The sequence below is a fragment of the Equus caballus genome, chromosome 23 (assembly GCF_041296265.1).
Source record: "Equus caballus isolate H_3958 breed thoroughbred chromosome 23, TB-T2T, whole genome shotgun sequence".
Taxonomy (NCBI): domain Eukaryota; kingdom Metazoa; phylum Chordata; class Mammalia; order Perissodactyla; family Equidae; genus Equus; species Equus caballus.
Genome location: NC_091706.1, coordinates 15,458,350 through 15,472,564, shown reverse-complemented (window position 1 = coordinate 15,472,564; position 14,215 = coordinate 15,458,350). Strand labels below are relative to the sequence as shown.

Here is a 14,215-nt window from a genome sequence, read left to right as displayed (position 1 = left end):
AATGAACAGGCTGCTATATTAGCTGTGCCACCACAGGACTTTCAAACCAAGATGGATACAAACTGGACAGAATCATAAAGAAATATTACATGGATATATTTTACGCATTTGAGTTAACTAATAGATAATGGCCACCGTGAATTTAGCACAAAAGCAGTTCAAGGTATTGTTTTGGCCTTAGGTTTTTCAACACCGCGCCACCACCCCAACGAGGAGAGAAAGCTACTTTTATTTTGTGTAATCCTAGACACATGATCCAGCCGGGTGTGATACAGACTCCGTCCTCTTGGAGTTCAGTGAAAAGTGAGGTCAGCATGCACAGGGACCTGGGGAGAACAAACTGATTTAAGGTATGAAAGCGGGAAACACTGTTCCATTTCCTTCTGAATGGAGTCCACAGTGGTGCTGGAAAGCCATCTGGAGAAATGCAGCCCCAGGAGGAAGAGCAAGCTGTAATGAATTTGATTAAAAAGACGAAGGAAAAAACCATAGCGTGTGTTATCCTGGTGCTGGGACTGGAGAGCAGGCAGCCTGCAGCCGTGGGCCGGGGAGCCTTCGCCTGGATTACTTTGAAAGCACTTTTGCAGAGCCAGGCAAATGAAAGTCATGTGTTTCTTCATCAAGGAGACCTTCTCTTGGGGATATTTTATTTGCAGTGCTATAAAGAGGCAAAACCTCCACATTTTTAATCTTCCGTGCAAGAACTTCTAAGCCCTGGAAAAGCAGTGACAGGAAAAATGAGCTTGCATGTCTCAGAAATTCTGATAAAGTTTAGGAACTTGTCCAGGCTCTTTGAACTTTTCGGCTGTGCCATTTTGGATTCTGTGTCTGTGGTAGCGTGTACATTTCTCAGGCTGTCTCAAGTGTTTTTATCAAGGTCTTGGCCAAGCACCAAAGCAGCAAAAGTAACACTGAGACATTCAGTCCTGAGTGTGGGATGTTTAAATACCCCCAAGTTTCTTTGGGAGTTTGAGAGACATGCTGGGGTCACCCCCCCAGGCGAAATATCTGGAGGAAATTTTCTGTCAATCCAAAATGGCTCTGGGGGATTTCAGTGGTCGGTCTCGAAGCTTCTCGGTTAAGTGGTGCCAGCCCAGGACAAAGGGTCTCATCGTAACATCACGGGATTAGTGGAATGAGACCTTCCACTCTATTCTTTGGAGACTTCAGAAGGTTGAAACTTCAACTTCAAAGGCCAACGCTGCTTTGTGCCTTTGGTTTGGACCAGGGGAAACTGGGTTCAACCACATACAGTCAACTCCAGCTTTCGTGATTCTCTGTACAGGCATGGTGACCGGTCGTGTAGTTTCTGGGCACTTGGTACATGTTTCTAAATGTGCCAAGTCTAGAAAGGCATGGAAAGGGGCTTTTATTTCCTTGTCCCACTTAATTTTGTATGCCACTGGACACACGAGAGCAAATGGAATTGCTTTTGAGGTAATATGATTCAGGACAGAACCACGTGCATTAGTTATCTATTTCTGTATAACAAATTACTGCAGAATTTAGGAGATTAAAACAAGAAATAGTTATTATCTACAGTTCCTCACAGAATTATCTTACAGAATTCAAGAGTGGCTGAGCTGGGTTGCTGTGGCTCAGGATCTCTAACAAGGTTGTAGTCACCATGTCAGCTGGGGCCACAACCATCTGAAGGCTTGACTGGGGCTGTGAGATGTGCTTTCAAGATGGCTCCATCACATGGCTGTTGCAAGAGGCCTCAGCTTCTCGCCACATGGGCCTCTCCGTGGGGCTGCTTCAGTGTCCTCATCATACGGCAGCTGGCTTCCCCCAGAGTGAACTGAGAAGTGAGGGAGAGCAAGAAGGAAGCCACAATGCCTTGACCTAATTTTGAAAGTCACACACCTTCCTTCTACCATATTTTTTTCACTGGAAGTGAATCACTAAGTAAACCTCCTTTTAAGGGCAGAAAAATTAGTGTCCACCTTTTGATGGGAGGATTATCAAAGAATTTGTAGATATATTTTAAAATCAACGACACATCATGAGCCTCAGAGGTCATTGACGTGGATGTGAATCTCAAGTCTGCCGCTTATTAACTGTGTTGCTGGGAGAAAGCTGATCAATCCTTGAGCTTCAACTTACTCATTTGTGAAGTGATGTACAAAATACCTAGTATAGGTAGGATAGGATTAGAAATTATGCTTACAAAATACTTCAAATAGCCACTAGCCTTAAGTTGGTGCCAAATAAAAAGGAGATATGGTAATGATGATGACAATCATGGTGATGATGATGAATGATGTTGGGCAAGTGACACAATATCTCTGGGCCCCATTTCATTTATAATACCTACATCATGAGACTATCGTCAAGATTAAACACAATAATTTTTGAGAAAGCAGTTCCTGGCACAAAGTATATTAGTTTTCCTAGTCTTCTGGAGAAACACCAATGAGATGATATTTTGGTTGTTCTTGTTGCTAAAAAACATCATATTTAAAATGGAAACATTAGCTGTCATTAATGTCATAGGAACTAAAGTGGTTGGAGCACACCCACGGAAAAAACATAAGGAACTCATACTCTAAAATCTGCTCGTCTAGACAAAAAGAGTTCCTCTCTCCTCCGTTAGAGGGACAATTTCTTTGCATGGCTCATTGCACCCATTTGGTTTTCTGTGTCAACCAATCTCTTCAGAGTGTTGTACCTTGAGATGACATTTGTCATGCCCTCTTACAAAGAATGGTATAGAGGTGGTCATAAAGTGTACACACACACCAATCTGTCATTTAGCGTGTCATTTAGTACGTTGCCATCATCTGAAAACAATTGTCCTGTGGATGGTTGATGCCATTGGATATGAAAGGGATGGAAAATGTCAGAGGGAGGCATTTGGTGGCAGATGGTTTTTACTGTTTTAAAATGATGCTTTGGCTTGAAGGCAGGGGCCCTTTTGGATCTGCAAGAAGGCCAAACAGTTGCCTGGTGTGGTGTAGCTGCCAGGGGAGCAATCAGATCTCAGACCCCAAGCTCAGAACAGTAGCAGGGTGGCCGAATCAGTACTAATTTTTTTAAAAAACTATATCCCTTGCCTCCCCAGAACCCATTAATTGAATTGGATCTGAGCAGCTCCTGGCAAGGTTACTCCTCGAAGGCTTGTTTACACGTGGTAATTTCAAGGTTCCTGGAATTTAAGGTAAAGTTGGCAAAGCTACCATTAATTTGAGGAGCGAGGGAAAGCAATGTTGTAACAGTGATGCAAATGCGGGAAGAACAAAGAACAAAGACCATTATCTTCATGCCCTGGGAAGACACTGCTTCCGTCCTTTCCACCTCCTATATTAGTCAAAGGCAGGGCGGGTGGGGAAGGTTCCAGTTTTCGCTGGAATGAATTGTTAAAACTTTCCCCTCCAGGCTTGGAACACTTTCCCCTCCGAGCCGTTCAGCACGTTGTCAAACTGGTCTTTACTTGAAAGTCATATGGCATCAACATGAAAGATGTCACATAAGTCTCCCCCACCCCCTTTTCTGAAAGATATTTGAAAGATGTTACATCCTGCATCTGGGGCCCACAGAGCAAAGGCTGCTGCGGAGAGCAGGCAGTTCTGCAGGGGAAGCTGCCAGGGGGCCAGAGACCCCTCAGGAGAAGGTTTTTGGCTGGTTTCTGTAGAGCAAATGAAGGAGGAAAACTACTGACAAGGGTGGGGGGTGGGGTTGGGGGGGAGACAAAGCAGGCAACGGGAAGTGTCGGTTTCGTGGAGCTTGAAAACCTGAACTCAAATATTAAAAATGCTTTCATCAGTCTCCTTAATCCAGAGAAATTCTTTTTGGCTTAGATGGGAGGAAAAATCAGTCCCTTAAGGGGAAAGCAAGAGGAGAAGGAGGTAATAAGGATGTGAGTCAGACGCGGGGAATTGCTGGCAAACGCGTTCGCCCTAGGAGGCGGAGGAGGGCTCCGGCAGCCGGTCTGCCGCTGCGGACCGATGAGAACGCCGTCTGTTTTGATTGATTTCTCCCTTCAGTTATGAAAAAGGTTGACTCCATTAAGTGGGGGAAAGGTGAGAGAGAAAGAACCATTTCTTTCTTGTTCACTTCTTCTCTGGGGAATAAACAGCACTTGGCTCCAAACCTGTGTTTTTCTTTGGGTTTTGCCTTTTAATAGGGGTTGAAGAGAGTGGTTATAGACATTTGAGGGGAAAGAAAGCCTGTGGTTTATTAACAGGGCTGGTTTTAATCAGCAGTGATTTGACCAGGGTAACATTAGAGCTACAACACTGATAACTGATACTATGATTTTCTACGCTTTTAACCCCAGACCGAAGGCTTGTGGATTCCCTGACAGACGTGCGTTTGTTCCCCGGCCAGGCTGTGGCCAGTGAGTGTTTTGTGAGGAGGACGGGGAGGCTGGGGGCTGGCGCAGCTGCGCAGGGAGTCCTGTCAGCTGGCATTCCAGCTGCTGAGATGCAAACCTGGGAGACCGAGGGCTTCCTCGCAAGGCCAGGGGCAGGGAGAGGAAGGAGTGGAAGGCAAGTTCCAGCTCCCGTCTGGCCCCTCCTGGTCAGGACTCAGATGGCCAGGCATTCAGGGGCACCTCTTCGCAGACCTGAGGAGACATCTCAGATGGTGACACCTTACATTTTCCAGATGTTATAAGTAATGTTGTTTCTTCCCTCTATTGGGAAAGTTGAAAGAGTCTAGGTCACTTCCCAGGCTGTAGGCTGCTCTCCAGGGTAACCCAATCCTGCCCTACCCAGGACAAAATCTTCTGGACTCTCCCACCCAGTCCATTTAGTTAGCATGGCCTCCACCAAAATCACTGCCAATATCCCAAGGAATTTACGGTTTGACCTGGAAAACCAAGGTCCAACGCCTGCCTTAGTCAGTAGCTATAGTTTGCCATATTTGCAGCCAGCAGTAGCAACGGGGTTCCTGGGAAAGTTCTCTGCAAGAATAAGACAGTTTGCTTTCCGGGGCATTTTTTTAAGAGGAGAAACAGAGGCCCAGCATTTACCTTTCTCCAACCGACCACTTAAAAGACAAAGGAGATGATGCACAAAGCTCCCGGAGAGCCCTGGAGGGAGGGCAGTGAGTAGATGGACCCATCCGCGGCCGGCCTCCTTATGTTTCTGTAATGTTCTGTGTTCCTGTGCTGACATGTATACAAGGTACTCTTCGCAGCATAGAGAATGCTTTGGGTGTGTAGAGTTTCTTTCCTGTTTTCAGGCCAGAGAGGCACTGGCCTATCCTGTTTCTCCTTTCTTGTTCCTGGTGAAAGGGGGCACCTTTTCCAGGAGATGGCAGCCCAAGGTGACAGCGGAACCAGGTGTGTGGCCAGGGAGGAATCTGAGAGCCTGCCCTGCTCCAGGTCAGTGTTGGCTTAACTCCACCCACTCAGCACCCCTCACTTCCTCTTGCCCCTGTCTCTGTGACCACATTGCCTTCAGGTCCCTCTTCAGTGGGCATCTCCCGGGGAGGCTGCTCAGTTCACAGCACCAACTCCTTCTTGGGACCTGCCTCTGAGTCAGAGGGGTGAGCCTGTGGAAGCCATGTCTTACCACCCTTGGCTGAGAAGTGGCTGCCCAGCTCTGGGGCGACAGATTCTCCGTCTCAGGAAGATGAAATCAGAACTGCAGGTCACAGAGACTAGGATGTGTTAGAGCTGGGTCGCCTTAACAACAATATTTGAGGCCAGTGGTCACCAGGCATTTTGTCGTTATGCATGGGTTAAAAAAATGGAACACATAGGCCTGGCCTGGTGGCATAGTGGTTAAGTTTGTGCACTCTGCTTGGGTGGCCTGAGGTTCACAGGTTGGATCCTGGTCATGGACCTAGCACCACTTGTCAAGCCATGCTGTGGCGGGGTCCCACATACAAAACAGAGGAAGATTGGCACAGATATTAGCTCAGCAACAGTTTTCCTCTAGCAAAAAGAGGGAGATTGGCAACAGATCTTAGCTCAGGGCCAATCTTCTTCACACACACACAAAAAGGAACATGTATATTTATATTTATGTATTTATAGATTATATATATGTACTACTATAACTAGCTAATATCTCAAAGTATACTGTACATTAGGATTTTTTAAAATGAAAAGTAAATATGGCCCCAGTAGCAACAAGCACATCTAATACCTGGATGTGGGTTTCTATTACCATTCTCCAATAAAAAGAAGCAGACTTCTTTGATAAATGGTTGATCCTAGGACTGGGGCAGGAAATGTGTGAGATGAACCTGGAGAGTCTTTTAGTGCCAGAAAATATGGAAGCACTCAAACAAAACAAAACGAAACAACATAATACTGGGGGTCTGTCAAAGGGACCCAGGAGCCAACTGAAAGAGCTCCCAATGGCCAAAACTGGAAAAATTTGAGCAAGAAAATAAATAAAATAATACAGTCATGTGTTGCTTAACAATGGGGATACGTTCTGAGAAATGCATTGCTAAGTGATTTCATCGTATGCAAATATCACGGAGTGTGCTTACGCAGACCTAGATGGTCTAGCCTACTACACACCTAGGCTATGTGGTACTACTCTTATGTGACCACTGCCATGTATGTGGTCTTCTGTTTACTGAAACATCATTATGTGGCACATGACTGTGTAGGGTTATAATCCAAAACATAAAATAAATATCCGTGAGCCCATACTGATACAAATAAATGATTGAATAAATAAATGACGAAGAACAGACAAGTTTCACATGCAGAAGCATTCTAAATAACTGACGTGGATATTCCACCACTGGGGAGGTGGAGCATGACTCCTGACTTTGTGAGTGTGGGCTCCCCATAGCGACTTCCTTCAGAGGGGATAGTGTGGAAGATGGAGGGGAAAAAGGGAGAAACTTGAGAAGCACTACCTCCACCAGGTGATCAAGGTCAACATCAGCAGGGACAACTCATGTTGACAGTATGCACCCTTGATATGATGTGATGAAAATGGCACTTTATCTCTGTGTTCTTGCCTTCAAGAATCCCTAACCCCAGACTAATCATGAGAAAAACATCAGACAAATCCTAGTTGAGGAACATTAGACAAAACACCTGATGAGCACTCCTTAAAACTGTCCAGGTCATTAAAACCAAGAAAAGTCTGAGAAACTAGCACAGCCAAGAGGAATTAAAGAATAACAGGAAGACATGATGACTAAATGGAAGGTGGTAGACTAGACGCCATCATGGAACAGAAAAAGGACACTAGGTAAAAAGTAAGGAAATCTGAATCAAGTATGGACTCTAGTTAATAGTAATGTATCAATATTAACTCATTAATTCTAATAAATGTACCATGCTAACGAAAGCTGTTAATGGGGAAACTGAGTGTGGGATATATGCGAACTCCCTATACTATCTTCGTTATTTTATGTAACTCTAAATTTGTTCTAAAAACAGATTATTAAAAAAAGTACATATGGGATAAGAGTTGGGTTAAAACATAATTCTTTGTTGCGGGGACTGTCCTGTGTATTGTGGGATGTTTAGCAGCATCCCTGGCCTCTACCTCCTGGATGCCTATAGCACCCTCTCAGTTGTGACAATCAAAAATCCTCCAGATGTTGCCAAATGTTGCCTGGAAGGCAAAATGGCCCCCCCAGTTGAGAACCACTTTGCTTCAAGAAACACTTGATTGGCGGGGAGGGCTGGAATGGGATAAAAAGTTTAAGAATATTCTCACAGATAAAAAATGGCCACCCTAATTTTGCCAACGATATGTGTGTGTGTGTGTATTTATTTATTTATCATTGTTAGTTGAGTTAGAGGAACCTAGACTAGCTGATTATCTATGGTTCTTTGTGTTGTATTGAGCTGGTGCAGAGGGCAAGATGACAGTGCCATAGAAGAAAGAGCAAAAAACAGAAGACCTCAGGAGTGTGAAAAGCAGAGGAAACAAGGAGCAGGGAAACTGTAAGTTGTCCGAGGGTCTGATAGTGGGTGATGATAGCTCCACTTGCTGGTTGGGGAAGCTCTTGTATTGCGTTTCATCAAACTCAGTTAAGCAGATACCATATTAAGCACTTGCTCTGAACCAGACTCATGCCATGTGCTGGGCCTCTATGTAACCCCCTTTCACATGCCACTTGCTTCTCCCAAACTCATTCCCTCCCTGACGGTTCCTGTGATGCTGTCTAGCAGCCTGGGACACCCTCCTCGGCTCTACAGTTGGGCCTGACTCCTCAGAGACAAGCCACGTGCTCAGGTCTTTCCTTGTCAATAAAATTGTCTAATGCTGCTTATCTCTGGCCTCTGCTGTATGGAAGTGGATACACACACACACACACACATTGTTATTATACACAATGAGTGTTTATTGTTACATGGATATAATAATATACACAATATTATGTATATGTAATTATATATAAAATTACATATATATTCACATTATTACATCTATGTTTAATTTATATATTTAATTGTATAAACTACATGGGTTCTCTCTTTTTTTCCCAGTTCTGTTGAGATACAATTGACATATAACATGGTATAAGTTTAAGATATACAACATATTGATTTGATATGTTTAGATACTTTGAAATGATTACCCTACAGAGCTAACACCTCCAACACCTCACATAATTGCCGTTTCTTTTTTGTGGTGAGAACATTTAAGATTTACTCTCTTAGCAACTTTCAAGTATTTAATACAATATTATTAACTGTAATCGCCATGTTGTATTGCAGATCTCCAGAACTTATTCATCTTATAACTGGAAGTTTGCATCCTTTGACCAAGATCTCCCCATTTCCCCCACTGTCCAACACCTCATACCCACCATTCTACTATCTGTTTCCACGAGTTCAACTTTTCTAGATTCCAGATATAAGTGATAGCATACAATATTTGTCTTTCTCTGTCTGGCTTATTTCACTTAGCATGATGACCTCAAGGTCCATCAATGTTATTGCAATGGCAGCATTTCCCTCTTTCTCATGGCCGAATGATATTCCACTATACATACCACATGTTCTTTATCCATTCATCCATTGATGGACATTTGGGTTGTTTCCATATCTTGGCTATTGTGAATAATGATGCAATGAACACGAGAGTGCAGATATCTCTTTGAGATCCTGATTTCACTTCCTTTGAATGTATACCCTACATGGGTTATCTCTGTCTTCTTAAATCTTACCCTTCTGTGAATCATTCCCTAATTTCCCCAATCAAAAGCAGTTTCTTTTTGCTGCAAACTCCCATATCTCTCCCAGTGCCATGACAAAGGTACAAATAGCTTACGTATCTCTTCCCTAATATATTGCACACTACCAGTGTCATTAGAGTGCTATTATTATTGTTGTTGTTGTAATTGTTATTTTAATCTTTGTATCCTTTGTTAACCCAGAGCTCAAAAATTTGTTTCTTAAACAAAAAGCTGTTAACTAAGGTGTAAATTACCTTTAAGAAATTAATGTGTTACCTTCTCATCCTGTTGACCTATTTGCATGCACAATCCTGAACTTAGAAGAGTTGAAAGTGGACATTTAAGGTATGAAGCCAAGTTAGCCATGTTAATTGGAGGCAGGTTTTGTTTCTGGCTCCAAATCCCACCCTGTGGGTGGCGGCCTAACCTACTTATATCTGAGACTTGCTTTTCCTTTATTCTTAAGACACGGGGATGGAAGTTGGAGAATTGGATTCTCATGGAAAATTCTCCTTTTCAACATTGTTTCTGTTTTTTATGTGTCTTCCTTTTATGTGTTGCAAACCACCACCAAAGTTAGTGTTTAAGATGACAATGAAATGTTATTTTTCAAGATGCTGTGTTTGGCAATACAGTTCCTCTGCTGGTTTCTCCTGGGGTCACTCATGTAGCTACATCTGCAGGGTCATCTGGGCCAGGATGCAAGATGGCCTCACTCACATGACTGGCAGATAATGCTGGCTTTCAACTTGGGTACCTGGGTTCTCCTCCATGTGGCCTCTCATCCTCCGGGAGGCTAGATCAGTTTCAAGGTAACATTCCAAGATGGCAAGAGCAGAGGCTACACGGTCTCTCTAGGCCTAGGCTCCAGAATCTATAAGACATAAATTCTACAACATTCTATTGGTCAAAGCAAGTCACAAATCCAGCCTGTAATGAAAAGATGGGGAAACAGACTCCTCCTCTCAATAAGAAGAGACGCAAAGGCTTTGTGGCTCTATGAAATCTATCACAGACAGCCATGCAGCATCTCCATGATTTAGACCTCAATAACTGAGACGGCCACCCAACACTTTACAGACGTCCCCTACTTATTCTGCTCTCAAAGGGACAGAGGCAGGAGTACCAACAGTATGATATACTTGAAGACTTCTCTCTTTGCCCAAAGATAGGAGAATTTGAGATGTCTCATTTGTGTGGAAGAACTCTACCTTGGTTGACCATCATGTATTTAGGAAATCTAACCACTTACCGCTAATTGATGGCAGGATACTGCCCACATTGCCAAATGATATCTTGCAGGTGGTGGTAACTTCCTAAAGATTGAATCGCTAAGCCTGAGAATATTAAGTAATTAGAGGAGCATCATAATAAAACTATATTTCTAAAATCTGAGCTTGTCTGAGAGGAATTCAGAGGTGAGAGAGGGAAGATTCCATCATCCACAGAAAGTTGAACAATACTCTCAAATAGAGTCTTTTCTCTGCCCCAAGAGTCTGTAATAAGAATGAGTGGGATGCAGCGAATTGCCTGGTCACGTCCTTCCACTCAAACACGAGGAAGCATTTCATACAACATCCCTTGCACCATCAGGGAAGGGGGAATGAGTGATGCGTTCACCCAGTACCTCGTTCAGTCCTCACAGCCGCGCTCAGAGGGAAGAATTAGCATTGATAGCCGAGGAAATGGTTTCTGAGGAATTAAGAAATTGCCCAACGTCTCACAGGAAGTAAGAATTGGAACTGGAATTTGTGCTCAGTTCCAGGTCTGTCTGAAGCTAGACTCACCACCGCCCTATCTCCCAGGAGGATGTACACAAAAGATCTGCCAGATAGATCATGCCTTGGACAAAGGAATACAAGAAACCAAGGACTTGGAAGAAAAGAATTCCAGAGAGTTAAGTGTTGGAGGCAATTTTTGAAATGGCCTCAAAGCACAATATTACTCCATCCCTATCTTTAGAAGAAAGATCCAACACAAAAATGTGATTGAAGTAGAGGGGTGGGGAGAGAGAGAAAAGGAGTGGCTACAATCTGAAGATGTGTGCTCTGGCCTCCAAAAAGATCTCGGAGACCAAGAGGCATTTCCCGTTAGGCAAGGGGAAGTTCAAAGCACTTTCTGGTGCGTTGTCCAGGCCAGCCTGAGCTTTCCAGCCAAGCATGTGATATGACTAGCATAGTTTAGGGCGACCCTGGGAAAAGCATTTGGTTAATTCCATTCTGTTCAGTCTGGCTTCGTGTAGGGAAATCATTTATCTTCTTAAGTAAGACCTTGTGCTTTGCAGGGTACTGTCACCCAGTACCACAAAGACATAAGCATATGGGGATAATCTATTAGATATTAATTTTCGCCTTTTTTTCACATATAATGTTACGCCTTGTTTCACTCTGACTAGGCATGTCAAAGGCCCTTGCCCACCCCACACAGCCTGGGGAGCAGCAGGGCCTCAGAGGAAAAGTCGAGTGGCTCCCTGGAGACTGATCTCCAACATCGAGGCCTTGAAAGGGAAGGGAGAGTCTCCCGTTGCCAGCCCGGGGCTCAGCACCACACCTGGACAAGCGCTGTATTTTTTGGTCTATCCTGCGTCTGCTCATGACTGACTCACAATGAAGGCAGGGCCTGCTCAACTGCAGGCTTAGAAGCAGAAGGGGAGAGAGAACCCAGTCTCTCATAGACTAAAGGTCAGAGGACCAGGAATTCTTCTCCAATGTGAGGGAAGAAAGAAGGGAGTCCACAAACACTCATATCAGATGTTCTGCTAGTCACATAAGGACCTGGACCCAGACTGATCTGCTCTGGAAGAATAAGAAAATCGTACATCTCTTATATTCAAGTGCTGTGTGGAAAATTCATACTTATTACCTATATATACATGTTTATATACTCTCTTATGATATTTTCTGATTATTTCATGTTCTTCAGTCTTATTTCTCCTGTTGAGTTCTTGGAGAGGCCGAGATCATTTCTTATGTTTGCATAATCTTTGGCTCTGGGCTCATAATAGTTGCCTTAGTGGTCAGGTGTTGCTTTGATGCTTGCAACATATTGAAAGTTCATTAAGAATTATTAAAAGATTCTTAAATTTCCCAATTATTTTAACAAGAGGAACCAACCTAATAGCACAGCTGAGGGATATCCTGCTAGTCCCAGCAGCGGGCACATGTGTCTCAACCCTGCCCTGAATTTAGGATGGCAGGTGTCTTGGCACTCATTCTGGTGAGAAGCCAGCTGACCCAACCCGTAAACACCCGGCCGCCCAGCTGCTGTGATGCTCATGGTCACGTGGAGGGACTTTGTCCAGTGGTCGCCTGAAGAAAACACGCTTCCCCATTAGTACCTCTCCCCACTCTTTCCTGCATTGCAGCTGCATCTGATGGCCCTGATCCACTAGAAACCAGCACCAGCTGCCTTGCAGCTTAGGGCTCTTCTTTCTCGAGGTGAAGGTTGCGTGCGCTGGATTGCATTCAGAGGTGTGCTCAGTGTTTCAGCAAGGTGGCCTGGGCCCTGCTGCTGTTTTCCTCCATACTACAGGGTGATGGGTGCTCGGGAACGTGTGGGCGTGTCACGGCTCCTCTGGCCACGTTTCCACAGTGAGTGATGGGAAGTCACAGCTGTCAAATTGAGCCACTCAGGGTGAGCCACCACATTCTCCACATTCTCCAGTGTGAGCGTGAGGGGGTGTGTGTGTGTGTGTAAGAGAGCTCAGAGTCCATTTCTCCACCTACTCTGAAAGTACTTGATACAAGAGAGAATTTTGCAGAGAAAGGGGTTTATAAGTCCACACAGGCTGAATGTCTCCAGCATGGTTGATGCCATCAGAATTGGAAACGGGCTTTTCCGTTTGGGAAAAGGGGAAGTAGGGTAATTTACTTACAGGCTATGTGTTTTTTCTAAAAAAACTTATCTTTTTGTTTTCTAAACATGTAAGTAATATATTTTTATCATAGAAAATTTGGATGAGCAAAACAATATGAAATTAAAATCACCTATAATTTCACTATTAATATTTGTGTGTAAGATTGAAATAAATACTACATATATATATAGTAGGCATAGTATATAATATATATATAATAGTATATAGTATGATATGATATTTAACATATTATAAAGTATCATATTGAATTATATTACTATTTTTTCCTACAAAATTGGGAAAAAATTTGTATCGCAACTTGTGATATGTCATTTCAGACTCTCTTAAACGTGAATAATATGAGTAAGTAGTTGAAATGAATGAACTCATACCTTAATGAACAAATGCATGAACACGTTCATTTCCACTTGGCAGGTGAAGCCTTACAAGCCTTCTGAAAATTTTAAACTAGAGGAAATCTGAGAGATTTACACTAACTTCCTTATAATGAAACGATATTCCACTTCATCCTGACCCCATCCCCAACACACACACGCACACACATATCATTTAAATACCAGCTCTAGTTTATCTCACTGTGAACTTGTCTGGAATAGGAAGTCTGATTCTATAGATTCAACTCTCAAAAATACAAACTGAACATCTCTGTCTCTCCGTCTCTCTCTCTTATACTCAGTCTCTCTCTCTCTCTCTCACACGTACACACAGACACACACACACACACCCCTGCACCACCATTCCCCAAGCATAAATAAATCCCACACATGGGGAGCCCTTGTGTAATTGCAGAGATTTCAACATCGCTTATGTTGGGCTGAATATTAGGTGTTATCTTTTTTTTTCTTTTTGGCATCATCATCTTTCTCTTCCGAGATAAACTATGATTTAACAAATAGAGCTTCAAATAAACCTGCCCAGTTCCTTTGAGGTTAACTGCCTCTGACTCAAGCGAATGGTAAATGGCTTTGGGGCTTCGGCTGGACTCCTTGGCCTTCCAAACCCTGCAGAAAGGTGAAAAATGGGGAAAGTGATGTAAGTCAAAAAAATGAGATAAGAGGAAATCAAATCTCCTTTCTCTCTCCTCCAATTTTGTTTAGAGGTTAAGAACAGGGCTCTGGTGTCAGAGAAGGCTGACTTGAATCTTGACCTTGACGCGCTTAGCTGTGTGACCTTCAATATTTATCTTCACTTCTTAAAATTCCAGTTTCCTCATTAATAAAATGGGGA

The 14,215-nt window shown here is 43.4% G+C and overlaps 1 long non-coding RNA gene across 1 annotated transcript; it reads left to right on the top strand.

Annotated features, from left to right (window-relative positions):
* The first annotated feature begins 5,163 nt into the window (after positions 1–5,163).
* Positions 5,164–13,112, top strand: LOC138920287 (uncharacterized). The gene is made up of 3 exons (XR_011431164.1): positions 5,164–5,329; positions 7,784–7,873; positions 11,507–13,112. It is a non-coding gene; the product is annotated as an uncharacterized lncRNA (long non-coding RNA).
* The last annotated feature ends 1,103 nt before the right edge of the window (positions 13,113–14,215 follow it).